Below are 16,341 nucleotides of genomic sequence, written 5' to 3'. Positions count from 1 at the left end.
GAATCACTCAAAATTTGTTTGACTAGCTAGCACTTGGATTGTAAGTTTAGAACAAATGTTAGCTCACCTCCAATTTGTGCCTTACTAAAGGCCCTCACTTATTGAGGGGGTTGAAGATTTTATTTGGCCACCTGCCTTTTTTCCAGAAGGAAGCCAAAACCCCATTGTTCTTACAGCTATATCTTCCTATGGACCGATGGCCCCTGGGAAAAGCCCTCTTGTTTTTGAGGCTCCACATCTCCTAGGTTTTGGTATAGACATTTTGCAACAAATAAGTGTTCATATATTATATATAATCATTTTTGCATATAATATAGATTTTTAGCTATTTTCAAGAGAACTGTTCTTAACCAGTATGGACTTGACTCAACATATTAGAAAAGGAAACATTCCTTCTCATGGCAGGATACAGCACGGTGATGTCTGGATCCTGAGATGAGATGGGTATTGACTGCAAATGGCTGTGAGAGAAGCATTAGGATGACATGCTTACAACCTAATGGTGCTGTTTCTAGAGCTAAACTAACATGTGCCTACCTGTACACTTAATCTGTGAGAAATCATGACATGGGGAATTGTTCCACATTACATATGTTTAAAGAAGGCTTTCAGGAAGTGGTAGGTTTGGTGTTGGAGAAAAATCAAAGCTGGATCGAGGGGTTTGTGCAAACAGAGGCAGCTCATAGCCTCCTTCCTGTTTAGTTCTCAGGAGGAAGACTAATTCACAGAAAGGCCCCTGAGAAAGAATGAAGTGCCTTTAGGCAAGAGAAATGGAGATTGGGTATGTGTAGGCAGAAAGTCAGGGGAATTGCTTTTCTTTGCTAAATCCTGCCTTAGGTATGTGGCATGGTAGGAGGGAAATCTAAAATTCATGTAGCTCATTAACAGGCATTGCTGTGGTCATAGCGGAGACTACAGTGGGTTGATACGGAGGCCTGAAGGAGAGGACAGAAGAGCTGAAGACACCGCCAATCTCCAGTAGGGAGATTTAGGAATGACAACCACGCCAAGAGAAGAGCTAAATGTTATAGAAACAGGTGTCGTAGGGACAGAAGTTGATCAACCTGGCTAAATTAAGTTGCTGAGGTGTGTATCTTACTCCTCCTCACCATCTGGGTATCAATTGCAGATGGGTTGGAGCCCTCATCGCTCTGGCTCCCTGAGCACATGTGAGCTTCACTCTGTTCCCAGAAACTCTCTTGCAGGAGTGGGAGAGGGTCTGTTTGAGACATGACTGACAGCTCTGTAGATAGTCTGAACTTTGAGTTGGCTGGGTACTTTCCTGAAATGGACTTTTAAATAAAAAGGACCATTTTGAAACAGAAGATAATGAGCAACTTCTTACTGGCATTTGGATGTTCTGCCCCCACCCCACCTCCAGGCGTATGTCAGAATGGGTGTTTGGCAGGAAGCTTACAGCATTTGTACAGAAAGAAGGACTTCACTGTTGTTTTGCATCTGAATTGTAGTGTGTAAATTTTGACAGATCACTGAGTCAGCTGTGCCTTTTATAAACAAAACTTAAAATTTCTAGGTGCATGTGTGGCTACTGAGTAATATGCATGTGGATATAAAGAAGCAAAATGTAGTTTGATTCTTTTAGATGAGGAAAATTTCAATGCTCTGTGTAAAACTTGGAGCTCTCCTTCTTCTCTTTCTTTTCTTTTCTTATGTATACAATATCTTTCAAATAAATATAAAAAAGATTATCAGAGCCAGGCTTGGTGGCTTACTGCTTTAATCTCAGCCATTGGGAGTCTGAAATAGGAGGATTGCATGGATTTGAGGCTAGCCCAGGCTACATATTGAGTTCTAGACTAGCCTGGATTATAGAATGAGACTCTTGTTACCAAAAGCACAAGACAGACACATACACACACAAACACATACAGGCACAATGCTCACATGCATGCACACACAAACAGGCAACACAGTGCACACACACATGCACACACACATGTACACATATATGTACTCACAATGCATACATGCATGCACATACACACATAAACACATACACGATGTACACATGCATACACACCCACACACACACATGCACACATAAGGCACTTATGCACACACACACACACACACACACACACACACACACACATACATGCTCACATGTATGTACACAGTGAATTTTTAGCAGTGTGGCCATTGTTTCTGTTGCCTTTCATTCTTGCCTTTTTGTAGAGTGTCATTCTCTGCCCTGGAATGGCTGTGTTTCCTCTAACTCAGTTCTCTGACTGAGGTTTCATTATGCTGCTGTTAATTTTTACATTCTTCTCCTTTGCAGTCAGCCAGAGTGCTCCATTTATACTAGGCCCAGCATGTTCCTTCTCCCCATGAGTCCTTTTCCGAGCACCTTAAATAATACCTATTTCCTGTTTCTTTGGTTTCACAAAGCATTTAAATGCTGGCCACTCATTTGGCAACTTTAAAAACCCCAGCTTGCTGAGAAGGGTAAAGTAAGTGTATTCCACGCAATTGTTAAAAGTCCTTCCCAATCTCCACAGGACCTCTTTTATACAGTCACAGGGTAAAGCACCCTGCTTGGTATCAGACAAATGACAGCTACCCCGTCACTTTACTTACCAGTTAAGTACATGTCTGGGGGAACTCAGTTCAGCTTCTTTTATCCTACCCTCTTATGGACTTTAGAGACCACCGGTGACGTTAGGTAACTGGAGATTCTGCCTGGTATGTGTATAATTTATGGCCAACCAATACTCAACACACGTGAGCTTTCTGGAGAGAAAGGTCCCTGAGGGCAGGGAATTATATGTCCATTTCCTTCTTGGTTGACTTTACGTTCAAAATAGGATTATCTATTATTACCTCCCAGAAGCCTCACTGCCCGCAACCTCCACCTGACCCTGTTGTATCTTGGTAGCATCTCTCAGTTCTGATCTGCTTCTTGCCAACTTGCAATCTGCTTTCCACACAGAGGGGAGGATGACCCTGATGGCTAATGGCTATATGTTAAGCCAATAATGAATTAGCAACAGAAATGTTAGTACTAGTGAGTTTATGTTGTAATTCCCTAAGCTGTAGCACATCTTTTAGCTAAATAAATGTTACTAGTCTGTAAGCTTAGACAATGTCACTATGGTGGCCACATGCCTATATTTGTAGCAAATTGTTTATTGCACCTTTAAAAATATTTTTCAGTACATGGTTACTATAATTATTTAAATCCATTGCTTGTAGGACAGTCAGATAGTAGATAAAACACAGGATTCGCAGTTAAAATTGAAAGGCAAAATAAATAACTGTTAATATTTTAGTGTAAATATATCCAGAATATTGATTGGGGCCTATGGTATTTGAATATTGCCTAGCACATGTTAGATAGGCAGATTTCATACTGTATAATATTAGAGGACTCAGCATTATGATGAGTTCCTAGCATAAGGTAAAATATAATTCTAGCACTTGAGACAGAACAGAGAATCTCAATTTTCCCTGAGGTACTGGGGCAGAAGGGAAGCACTAGAACATTAATAAATGCTGTCAAACACCAGAAAAAGAAAAAAATCCCGTTAACTTTGTGTTGTGAATTAATTCTTTCTTTTCTTTTTTTATGTCTTTTTTATTGGATTTTTTTAATAATTATATTTCAAATGTTATCCCCATTTCTCGGTTTCCCGTTGATAAACCCCTATCCCATCTTCATCCCCCTTCTTCTATCAGGGTGTTTCCCCACCCATCCACCACTCCTTCCTGCCTCCTTGCTCTGATACTCCCGTATACTGGTGGGTTGAGCTTCGTCGGAACCAAGGGCTTCCCCTTCCATTGGTGCTCAACAAGGCCATCCTCTGCTGCATATGCAGCTGGAGCCATGGGTCTGTCCATGTGTAGTCTTTGGGTAGTGGTTTAGTCCCCGGTTGGTTGGTATTGTTGTTCTTATGGGGTTGCAAACCCCTCCATCTCCTTCTATCCTTTCTGTAACTCTTCCAGTGGGGATGGCATTCTCAGTTCAAGGGTTGGCTGCAAGACTCCACCTCTGTATAAGTCATGCTCTGGCAGAGTCTCCCAGGAAACAGCTATATCAGGTTTCTGTCAGCATGCACCTTTGTCATCCCCAATAGTGACTGAGTTTGGTGGCTCTGTGTATACGGGCTGTATCCCCAGGTGGGGCAGTCTCTGAATGGTCATTCCTTCAGTCTCTGCTCCAAACTTTGTCTCCATAACTCCTCCTATGAATATTTTTGTTCTCCCTTTGTTGCCATTTTGCTGAAATTGTTAATAAGGTTAAGTAGTTCTCTGGTGGAATTTTTGGGGCCACTTAAGTATACTATCATATCATCTGCAAATAGTGATATTTTGACTTTTTCCTTTCCAATTTGTATCCCTTTGACCTCCTTTTGTTGTCTGATTGCTCTGACTAGGACCTCGGGTACTATACTGAATAAGTAGGGAGAGAGTGGGCAGCCTTATCTAGTCCCTGGTTTTAGTGGGATTGCTTCAAGTTTCTCTTCATTTAGTATGATGTTGGCTACTTGTTTGCTGTATATTACTTTTACTATATTTAGGTAGGGGCCTTGAATACCTGATCTGTGCAAGACATTTATCATGAAGGGGTGTTGAATTTTGTCAAATGCTTTCTCAGCATCTAAAAAAAAAATCACGTGTTTTTTCCTTGACTTTATTTATATAGTGGATTTCATTGATGGATTTTGGTACATTGAACCATCCTTGAATCCCCTGGGATGAAGCCTACTTGATCATGAAGGATGATTGTTTTGATCTATTCTTGGATTCAGTTTGTAAGAATTTTGAGTATTTTTGCGTCAATGTTCATAAGGGAAATTGGTCTGAAGTTCTCTTTCTTTGTTGGGTCTTTGTGTGGTTTAGGTATAAGAGTAATTGTGGCTTCATAGAAGGAATTCGATAGTGTTCCTTCTGTTTCCATTTTGTGGAATAGTTTGGACGGTATGGGTATTAGGTCTTCTATGAAGGTTTGATAGAATTCTGCACTAAATCCATCTGTTCCTGGGCTTTTATTGATTGGGAGACTGTCAATAGCTGCTTCTATTTCTTTAGGAGTTATGGAACTGTTTAGATGATGTATCTGATCCTGATTTAACTTTGGTACCTGTTATCTGTCTAGAAAATTGTCCATTTTATCCAGATTTTCAATTTTGTTGAGTATAAGCTTTTGTAGTAGGTCTGATGATTTTTTTTAAATTTCACCAGTTTCTGTTGTTATGTCTCCATTTTTATTTCTGATTTTGTTAATTTGTATATTCTCTCTGTGCCCTCTGGTTAGTCTGGCTAAGGGTTTATCTATCCTGTTGATTTTTTCAAGAACCAGCTCCTGGTTTTGTTGATTCTTTGTATAGTCCTTTTTGTTTCTATTTGGTTGATTTCAGCTCTGAGTTTGATTATTTCCTGACTTCTACTCCTCCTGGGTGTATTTGCTTCTTTTTGTTCTAGAGCTTTTAGGTGTGCTGTCAGGCTGCAAGTGTATGCTTTTTCCAGTTTCTTTTTGGAGGATTTCATAGCTATGAGTTTTATTTTTAGCCCTTTTTAGCCTATCTCATAGCCCTTGAGCTCATCTCTGTGATTGTGTGGCAAGTACACTCCCTACTGAACCTTCTCCTTAGCCTCCTGCCATTAAAATTTAACATAAAATAAAACCAGTGATTCCCTCCTTTTGTCTTTCCTTCCTTCCTTCCTTGTCCCCTTCCTTCTTTGCTTCCTTCCTTCGCTTTCTTGCTTTTCTCAGCATTCTCTGTTTTGTACTTGTTCTAAATTGAGTAACTTTAGCCTGGCTAATTGGGCCCATGCTCCTCCTCCTCCCCGTCCTCCCCCTCCTCCTCCTCTTCCTCCTCCTCCTCCTCTTCCTCTTCCTCCTCCTCCTCCTCTTCCTCTTCCTCCTCCTCCTCTTCTTTCTCTTCCTCCTCCTTCTTTTCCTCCTCCCCCTCCTCCTCTTTCTCTTCCTCCTCCTTCTTTCCTCCTCCTCTTCCTCCTCTCCTGGTCCATCTCTTCGGCCTTCTCCCTTTGTCTTCCTCCTCCTCTCTTTCCTCTCCCTCCTCCTTCTTCACTCTTTTGGGCAATTTGTAGTAAGCAAAGCCCAAAGCTAAGAATGTTTAAATAAGAGTCTTTCCCTTCCCCCGACTCTAATAAAACAGAAAATAAAGTGCACACAATACAGATAGGACTCACTCTGTGAGAAGCTTTGGATAATGAGCCATTCTCTACAGTGACATTAATAACTTGTCTCCACCATCCATTAGCACGCCATTACAAAACAGCAGATGGCCTGGTGTGAAGTGTGCCCACAGGGTTCTGTTTATGGGGAACCTATGCCAAGAACTATGTTTGTTTCTTTTTTCTAACTACCCATTTGGTGGCTATATTTTTAGGATTTCCTGGGGTGAGCATTACTAGGTTGAAGAGTTAATTGGAATCTGCATGGCCCCTGTGGGATACCTAGCTTCTAAGCTATTACTTTTTCATAATTTAGGCTTTATGTATTACTCTCCTGGGACTCAAATAAATACTCTTGGCTACCAGGGAAGATTCCAGAAGTTATCTCTGAGTTGGTTTTAACATCACTGGTTTTTCTGCAGAGTACTATAAAATCCTATAGTTTTTGCTGATGAATTTAATTTCTTTTAGACGTCATATTTCTTCTCTAATAAATTTTACTTACATTTATGATTTTAATCTAAGAATTAAATATCATCAATGTGTATATAAATCAGTCATCTGACAAGCTATCTCATGTTTAAGAGATGGGCTATGGGATCTCAAGGGCCATTTAACTCAACCAGCAGAGTCTTTTATGCTGTATGCTATGTTTTAGTTTTTCTAGTTGTCTCATTAGTTATTCCTAGTTTGGAATTCTAAAGATAAGTTGAACTCAGAGGAAATTGCATTCTTAGAATTATTAGACTAAAGTGAAGGGCAAATATTTATAAAGAGAGTAAACACTGAAAGAACAGGGAGTATGGTGTAGAGTTTCGATGGAATAGGTTTGGTTTGCTTTGTTCTTTTACCTTTCAAGTTCTGCTTACCCAGAGGCACCACACAAAACAGAAACATCCATTATTGTGGACACAATGGTTTAGTAAGAAAAGAAATGTTCATCTTGGGGAATATCAAACTCTCAATGTCTATCGTCCATGCTATTTTCCCCAGCTTGAATAACAATAGTAATACTAGATAATATTAATTAATAATAATAATGATAATATAAGCACTTACTGTATAGAAGGCATTTAAAAATAAAACATTTACTTATTTTTCCTATTTGTGGAGAATTATGATCTTGTTAAAATTCTTGTACAGATTGTGAGTTCTTCAAAGGTTGCTGATTTCTGAGTCTCAGTTTTATCATAGTAACTGATTCATTATCTACTCAGAGGGGGGGAATAATTCATTTATTAATTAATTAAGAAAACTAGGTAGATTTAAAATGTAGGAGGTCAAGAATATTTATTAGGTCATTACTAGTATTCAATTTTTAATTACATTAATATTAGTTTATTATAGTCAAAAAATTGAATATAGTATGGTAGATATTAAGATATGCACACATATGGATAGGGAATGATAGATGCCAAGTCATAACCCAGCATGCACATCAGTTCCTGATCAGTATCAATACTCATTATCTATGAATCCCTCCCTTAAACTATTGCTGCCTTTCATGAGAAGATAATGACAACCTGAAAACTCTTTTACTTTTTGAATTCTTTATGCTTTTATTTTATATGTGTGCATAAGGAATGTGCTCTTTGGTGTCATTTATGTTTGAACCTCATAAACTATGGGGCTATATACAAACAATTTTTCAACATTATGATCCCCAAATTCACCTAGTGTTTGCACATGGCTGTAGTTTATTATATAATATTCTGCTTTGCCAATAAGACTTGTGCTATTTACTCTTTCCAATGGGCCTCATCATGTTATTTGAATGTGAAGTGTTGTTATAAATAGTTTTAGGCATATTTCACGTTCATGTTGGAATTTCCACCAGGCACACACTTACAGTTAGAATCAATAAGATTAAAGGCTTTGCACATTCAATATTAAACAATAGTATCTATTGACTTATGGAAGAAATTGCCATATTTCCTTGAGTAAGATGGAATTAAGATTCCAAAGTGAATCTCTTTCAATTTTTTTACCTTGCCTTCTCTATAGTGGTTGCAGCATTGTAAGCCATTATAATTAGATTGGTTCCGAAGACTTTGTAATTCCGTTCGCATGTTGACTCCTCTGCTCATTTCTTTAGGAAAAAAATATAATGCAAGGCAACAATCTCACCACTTCTGCTGAATGAGGACCATTGCAACACAGAACAAATTAGATGCATTTCATTATTTATACATTTAAATTGAACTTTGCATAATTTCTCCTTCTCTTGGTTATTGTAGTCTGATCTAAACGTATAAGAACACAAAGAAAATTCGAACATCATTTGTTGCTAAAATATTATTTTTTTTTATTAACTTGAGTATTTCTTATTTACATTTCGAAAGTGTTATTCCTTTCCGGTTTCGGCAAACATCCCTAATCCCTCCCCTCCCTTTTTTATGGGTTTTCCTCCCCATCCTCCCCCATTGCCGCCTCCCCCAACAATCTAGTTCACTGCTTCACGAATTTGCGTGTCATCCTTGCGCAGGGGCCATGCTAATCTTCTCTGTATCGTTCCAATTTTAGTATATGTGCTGCCGAAGCGAGCACAATATTATTGTTTTTAATTGTCATTTTTTTTAAATTTATTTAACCTTTTTTTACACTCCAGATTGTATTCCACTCCTGGTCCATCCTCTAACTGTTCCACATCCCATACATCCCCGCCCACCCTCCCACCCACCCGTTTCCACCCCATGAGACCTCCCTACTCCCTGGGGTCTTCAGTCTCTTGAGGGTTAGGTGCATCTTCTCTGACTGAACCCAGACATGGCAGTCCTCTGCTGTATATGTGTGGTGGGCCTCATATCAGCTGGTGTGTGCTGCTGGTTGGCGGACCAGGAATTGCGGTATACTCAGTTGGGTCTTTCAGCTTATTAATCTTTTTGAGTTCTGTAACCTTTCTGAGTTTGTGAACTATATCCTGGGTATTCTGTACTTTTTTTTGGTTAATAACCACTCATTAGTGAGTACATACTGTGCATGCCCCTTTGCGTCTGAGTTACCTCACACAGGATGATATTTTCTAGTTCCCATCCATTTGCCTGCAAAGCTACTTGTTCTTTTTTTTTTTTTAAATCTTTTTTTTTTTTTTTTTTGGTTCTTTTTTTCCGGAGCTGGGGACCGAACCCAGGGCCTTGCGCTTCCTAGGCAAGCGCTCCACCGCTGAGCTAAATCCCCAACCCCTACTTGTTCTTAATAGTGGAGTAGTATTCCATTGTGTAAATGAAGCACATTTTTTGTATCCATTCTCCTGTTGTGGGCCATCTGGGTTATTTTTAGCTTCCGGCTATTACAAACAAGGCCACTGTGAACATAGTGGAACGTGTAACCCTGTGGTATGGTGGGCCATCTTTTGGGTATATGCCCAAGAGTGGTATAGCTGGATCTTCAGGTAGAACTATTTCCAATTTCTGAGGAATCTCCAGATTGATTTCCAGAGTGGTTGTACCAGTTTGCAACCCCACCAGCAATGGAGAAATGTTCCTCTTTCTCCACATTCTTGTCAACATGTGCTGTCACCTGAGGTTTTGAACTTAGCCATTCTGACTGGTGTAAGGTGGACTCTCAGGTCATTTTGATTCGCATTTCCTGGATCACTAAGGACTTTGAACATTTCTTTAAGTGCTTCTCAGCCATTCGAAATTCCTCTGTTGTGGAGACACAAAAATACTCAATAAAATTCTGGCAAACTGAATCCAAGAGCACATCAAAACAATCATCCACCATGATCAAGTAGGTTTCATCCCAGGCATCCAGGGATGGTTTAATATACGGAAAACCATCAACGTGATCCATTATATAAACAAACTGAAAGAACAAAACCACATGATCATTTCATAAGATGCTGAGAAAGCATTTGACAAAATTCAACACCCCTTCATGATAAAAGTCCTGGAAAGACTAGAAATTCAAGGCCCATACCTAAACATAGTAAAAGCCATTTACAGCAAACCAGTGGCTAACATTAAACTAAATGGAGAGAAACTTGAAGCAATCCCACTAAAATCAGAGACTAGACAAGGCTGCCCACTCTCTGCCTACTTATTCATTATAGTTCTTGAAGTTCTAGCCAGAGCAATCAGACAACAAAAGGAGATCAAAGCGATACAGATTGGAAAAGAAGAAGTCAAAATATCACTATTTGCAGATGATATGATAGTATATTTAAGTGATCCCAAAAGTTCCAACAGACAACTACTAAAGCTGATAAACACCTCAAAAGTGGTCAGGGTATAAATTAATCAAATAAATCAGTAGCCTTCCTCTCTACACAAAAAGAGAAATGTTTGAGAAAGAAATTGGGGAAACGATAATCTCTTCATAAATAGTCCCAAATAATATAAAATACTTGGTGGATTCACTGTTTAGTTCTATACCCCATTTTTGATTGGGCTGCTTTGGATTTTTTTTTTTTTGGTGATAGTTTTGAGCTTTTTGGCATATTTTGATATTAGCCTCTATCTGATGTGGGTTAGGGAAGATTTTTTCCAATCTTGTAGGTTGCCCATTTGCTTATTGATTATGTTTTTGCCTTACAGAAGCCTCTAGTTCTTCATGAGGGTCCATTTATCAAATTTTGAATTAGAGCTTGAGACATTGAATTTTCTTTAGGAAATTTCCTCAAAGCAATGAATTCCAGGCTGTTCCCCACTTCTATTAGTTTGAGTGTATCTGGTTTTATGTTGAGGTCCTTGATCCATTTGGATTTGTCAGCTTTGTGAAAGGTGACAAATATGGATCTATTTTCATTTTTCTACAGACATACAGTCAGTTAGATTCAGCACCATTTAGTGAAGGACGCTTTTTCCATTGTATATTTTTAATTTTTTTTGTCAAAGATCAAAGGTCTCAAAGTGTTTGGTTTTATTTCTGGGTTCCAATTCTATTTTTTTTTGATCAACGTGTCTGTCTCAAATTACAATACCATGCAGGTAATAACTATCACTCTGTAGTATAGCTTGAGATCAGGGATGGTGATTTTCCCAGCAGTTTTTTTATTGTTAAGAATTGTCTTTGCTGTTGTGGGTTTTTTTGCCTTTCCAGATGAATTTGAAAATTTCTCTTTCCATGTCTTTGAAGAATTGTGTTGAGATTTTGATGGGGATCATGGTGAATTTATAGATTGCCTTTGGTTGGTTTTGTTTTTTGAGGCAAGGTTTCATGTTGTCCAGCTCAACTTTGTTGCACAATTGGAGATGAACTTGAATTTCATGCCTCCACACACCTGTACACATGCACCTTCACCCATACTTCCACATATTCAGTGCTGGATTTACAGACATACACTACCATACCTGGTCTGTTTGTGCAGTACTGGGGACTGGACCGAGAGCTTTGTGCTTTCTAGGCAGGCTGTCTACAAATGGAGCCTCATCCGCAGACCATTAAAATATATTTTACCTACAAATACTATTAGGATAAAGGATTGGTACAGTTAATTACATGTGGAGATGTAATTATTAGGCATCCTGATAGTTCTAATCCATACTGGAATGCTATTCCTTCCAAGAATTTTCTGCTAGAGAAGAATCCAATAACTGTCTCCTTGTGGCTGTACAGTGACCTACTTGGCAGACTACTTCTCAATAGATTGTGCTTATAGACCAGGTTTATATTATTATATTACTATATTATTAATTATATTATTATATTAATTATTTATATTGATCACATGTAGATGAAAGGCTACATGATACAAATGTTACCAATAGATAGATTTGAGTGCATAATAAACTACTGGTTTTTCTATTTCCATGCAGAAATTAGTCCCTTAAGTGCTCTGTTTATATATTTGAGCTGGTGAAATCACCAATCTTTGGTTTTGGAAAGGTACTAGGAATGAATAAAATTACTCAGTCTGCAAAATGATGCTCAGTGTGCAACACCAATGTGCAATGTTTAGCCCACTGTGGGAGCTAGCAGAACGGAGCACAGCTTAACTATGCTCCCTGGAGCAGAGGATCACATTTATTTTGTGACAAATAATGATGGAACATTGAATGCCAAGTGATAGTCAATCATTTGTTGGGAGGCAGAGCTGTCCACTGTACCTCTTATTTCTGTCTATAATTATAAGCATGGATAAATGTTCTAAAAATCTTTCCCCCTTGTAGTTTCTTGTTTAACCTTAAGTGGTGGTGCTAATATCAATTAGTTCAGAGAGTAGATTTGTAGATGAGACTCTTCTTCACGTTTTAGTTTCTCTTTGGCTCACATCGTAATTCTTATTTCTCATAAATAACCTCAGAACAATTAATTGACGCTTATTCCATAAACTGTGAATGATTCTACACATTTTAAATATTAACAAAACGATATAGAACACTTGAGTCGATACAATGCTGTTCTGTATGATCAGAATAATGGGAAATCTCAGCTAATATCTAAAGCTCTCTTTCTGTTAATCAACCGCATTACCTTTTTTTGTTTAAAATTTGGGTTATGCTATGTAGCTCCGACCGGACTCTAACTGTGGTTCTCCTGTTTTGGCCTCCAGAGTGCCACAATGATTTTAGGTGCTCCACATATACATGGGCATTATTTTGTTTCAGCCATTGTTATTTTGTTAAGATTAGAAGACCCAGTTCTGTTATAATTCCCAATCAGCTAACAGTGATACTTTCTACCTTGCCAATGTACTGGACAATTATTGTTGGCAATGTGTTTGTGTTGAATCTGTGGGTTCTTTTTAAGGTGCCCCAGTATTAATGAAATGAATTACTGTTTTCCTTTCTCCGTGGGGTTTCATTATCTATAGACCATTCTTATTTTTCTTAATTGCTATGTATTAAAATCATGGGCAGACTTTTAATTCTAAGCAGGATAAAACAGTATGTGATTGTCCAATGTTTGTACTGAAAACAACTTGGGGAGATGAATACAAATGAAAATATTTATAAGAGGAGGTTGCTGGGGAGGCAGTGAGGGCTAGATGTTCAGGTTGGGGAGGACCACTGAGAGGAAAGCAGGCATTGTTCAGGCACTTTTCCTGGAGTTTTGTTGATTCATGATGTGCAGAGCAAGCTGATCTGACTCTGGGAAGAGACAGCTCCAGTCTATATTGGAGAGACAGAAATATCATGGAGCTGGAGACACAAAATGGAGTATTGATGGGTAATAAGGCATGGCTGCTTTTTTGTCTAGGAATTTACACTGAATTTTGAGACTTCATTTGGGGAGTAGAGAATACGCTTACCTGTCTCTAATCATGGTATATGTTTGCAGATTAATTGAGAAATTTTTCAGAAACAAAACCCATTCACTTTAGTTATCATGTGATTTTTCCATGCCAATCCATTTATGAGATGCTTCTTCATAACAGAACCATTTTATCAGATACTATTTGGGCTATGGTCAACTAGAGTATTAATTAGTATGCCAAGTCAAACCTTGACATGTGTTGACTCACTCCACTGCATCTGAGTTTAACTCCTGAATTAAATTTGCTTACTGAATTCCAGAACAATTTATTTTAAACACTGCAGAAGAATCCATAATTGGATTCCTAAGACAAAGCACACTATTAAAGGAGAATGTCACATGATTTGACAAAGTCGTAGGCATGTTATGGTTTTACAAGTAAGAGAAATAAACATCAGTGCTTCCCCCCAAATTTCAATGAATGTTTAATGGATTTATATAAATGAATTTTGTTGAGAATAACCTGGAAACAGCTGTTAAGGGGCACATATTTAACCAAAGTTTTGGTTATAGGAGTGAAGTTATCAAAATATAAAGTGCTAAAAACTAAAGTGACAGAGGGGTGCAGTAACTCCATCAATGCTGTGTGGGCATATGACAGAATCAAGATGCTACGTAGGGGCTGTGGCATAAATATAAGGACAATGAGCTAAAACTTAACCAATTTATGTAGAGCCAAACAATGTCCCAGGACAGAATTGGGCATATATGATATGCTTAGAAAGAAAATTTGCATTTCGACTTCTCAGCAATAAAAACCCTCAGAGGAAATTAAGAAAACAATTTATGCATAATAACACCAGAAAGATACAAAATAGGAACCAGTTTAGGCCATCAGGAGAGCCCTGTGGCAGAAAGAACTCTAATTAATCCTCGAGCCCCTCGCTGGGACCAAAGGCAAGACTAACTTATCTGCCACAAAAGTGACTTGTCGGGTGGAAATCGGGACAAGAGAGGAACTCTAGGGACCAGGGCACGCCCCAGGCTTACTGAGTCCCAGGCACACCCACGATCCCGCCCAGCAGCCTCTGCTCCCAGAACCCTGCAGGGGAGAGATACTCATCAGCCTGGCTTTTCAGTGGGCACTCCTGAGGGGCAGAGCAGAAGGAGACCACCACTGGTGCCCACCCCTGCCCACATCCCGGCCTCCAAGAGGAACTGGGAGTAAGGGCCCCGGCTCCCTGGGTGGGAGAGGGCTCCAGGTGAGGCAGGAGCCTGCCTGAGACAACCGCCGAACCTGAAGGAAACAGAGACTGGATAAACAGTTCTTTGCACCCAACCCGGTGGAAGGAGAGCTAAAACCTTCAGAGAGGCAGACATGCCTGCCAAACCAGAAAGAGACTGCTCTCATGACACATTACTGTTGGATCTCCAGAGGAAAACACCGAGGCCACCTGGAACGGTGCACGGAGGCTCTGGAAGAGGCAGCGAGATCTTCCCGGGCTGTGCTGCCACCTCACAGAGGAGCCCTATGGGCAAGGCACCCCTTGCAGAACGAATCTTGAGCCTCGGGACCACAGGCAGCAAGACCTGCCAACTTTCTCAAGCAAGTGACCTGCCTGGTGAACTCAAGACACAGGGCTCGAGTCAGGAACAGCTGAAAGACCCAGAGGGACAAAACTACACACAATAAAAGCAGCAGAACACCTCTGTCCCCAATAACTGGCTGAAAGAAACACAAGTAAAACTGGTGGTCTGCAGCACTCCCAAGACAACAGGCTTGTTAGGGCTGTCTAGCCACCAAGAAAATTTATAGAACAAAGCGAACACTAGAGATAATCTGATGAGGCAGAGGTGATGGAACACAAGCAACAGAAACCAAGACTACATGGCATCATCGGAGCCCAATTCTCCCACCAAAACAAGCATGGAATATCCAAACACACCAAAAAGCAAGATCTAGTTTCAAAATCAGATTTGATCATGATGCTGGAGGACTTCAAGAAAGACGTGAAGAACTCCCTTAGAGAACAAGTAGAAGCCTACAGAGAGGAATCGCAAAAATCCCTGAAAGAATTCCAGGAAAACACAAACAAACAGTTGAAGGAATTAAAAATGGAAATAGAAGCAATCAAGAAAGAACACATGGAAATAACCCTGGATATAGAAAACAAAAGAAGAGACAAGGAGCTGTAGATACAAGCTTCAACAACAGAATACAAGAGATGGAAGAGAGAATCTCAGGAGCAGAAGATTCCATAGAAATCATTGACTCAACTGTCAAAGATAATGTAAAGCGAAAAAAGCTACTGGTCCAAAACATACAGGAAAAACCAGGACTCAATGAGAAGATCAAACCTAAGGATAATAGGTATAGAAGAGAGTGAAGACTCCCAGCTCAAAGGACCAGTAAATATCTTCAACAAAATCATAGAAGAAAACTTCCCTAACCAAAAAAAAGAGATACCCATAGGCATACAAGAAGCCTACAGAACTCCAAATAGATTGGACCAGAAAAGAAACACCTCCCGTCACATAATAGTCAAAACACTAAACGCTCAAAATAAAGAAAGAATATTAAAAGCAGTAAGGGAAAAAGGTCAAGTAACATATAAAGGCAGACCTATCAGAATCACACCAGACTTCTCGCCAGAAACTATGAAGGCCAGAAGATCCTGGACTGATGTCATACAGACCCTAAGAGAACACAAATGAATATCGACGCAAAAGTAATCAATAAAAATTTTGCAAACCAAATCCAAGAACACATCAAAACAATCATCCATCATGATCAAGTAGGCTTCATCCCAGGTATACAGGGATGGTTTAATATACAGAAAACCATCAACATAATCCACAATATAAACAAACTGAAATATAAAACTACATGATCATTTCATTAGATGCTGAGAAAGCATTTGACAAAATTCAACACCCCTTCATGATAAAAGTCCTGGAAAGAATAGGAATACAAGGCCCATACCTAAACATAGTAAAAGCCATATACAGCAAACCAGTTGCTAACATTAAACTAAATGGAGA

General features: G+C 39.2%; 1 non-coding gene across 1 annotated transcript; it reads right to left on the bottom strand.

Moving 5' to 3' along the window:
• Positions 1–8,596: 8,596 nt before the first annotated feature.
• On the bottom strand, positions 8,597–8,706 carry LOC116908460. Its single transcript, XR_004388978.1, has one exon. It is a non-coding gene; the product is annotated as a U6 spliceosomal RNA (small nuclear RNA).
• Positions 8,707–16,341: the final 7,635 nt, after the last annotated feature.

Source organism: Rattus rattus, chromosome 8 (assembly GCF_011064425.1).
Source record: "Rattus rattus isolate New Zealand chromosome 8, Rrattus_CSIRO_v1, whole genome shotgun sequence".
In the NCBI taxonomy this organism is placed as follows: Eukaryota; Metazoa; Chordata; class Mammalia; order Rodentia; family Muridae; genus Rattus; species Rattus rattus.
This window is presented reverse-complemented; position numbering and strand designations above follow the sequence as displayed.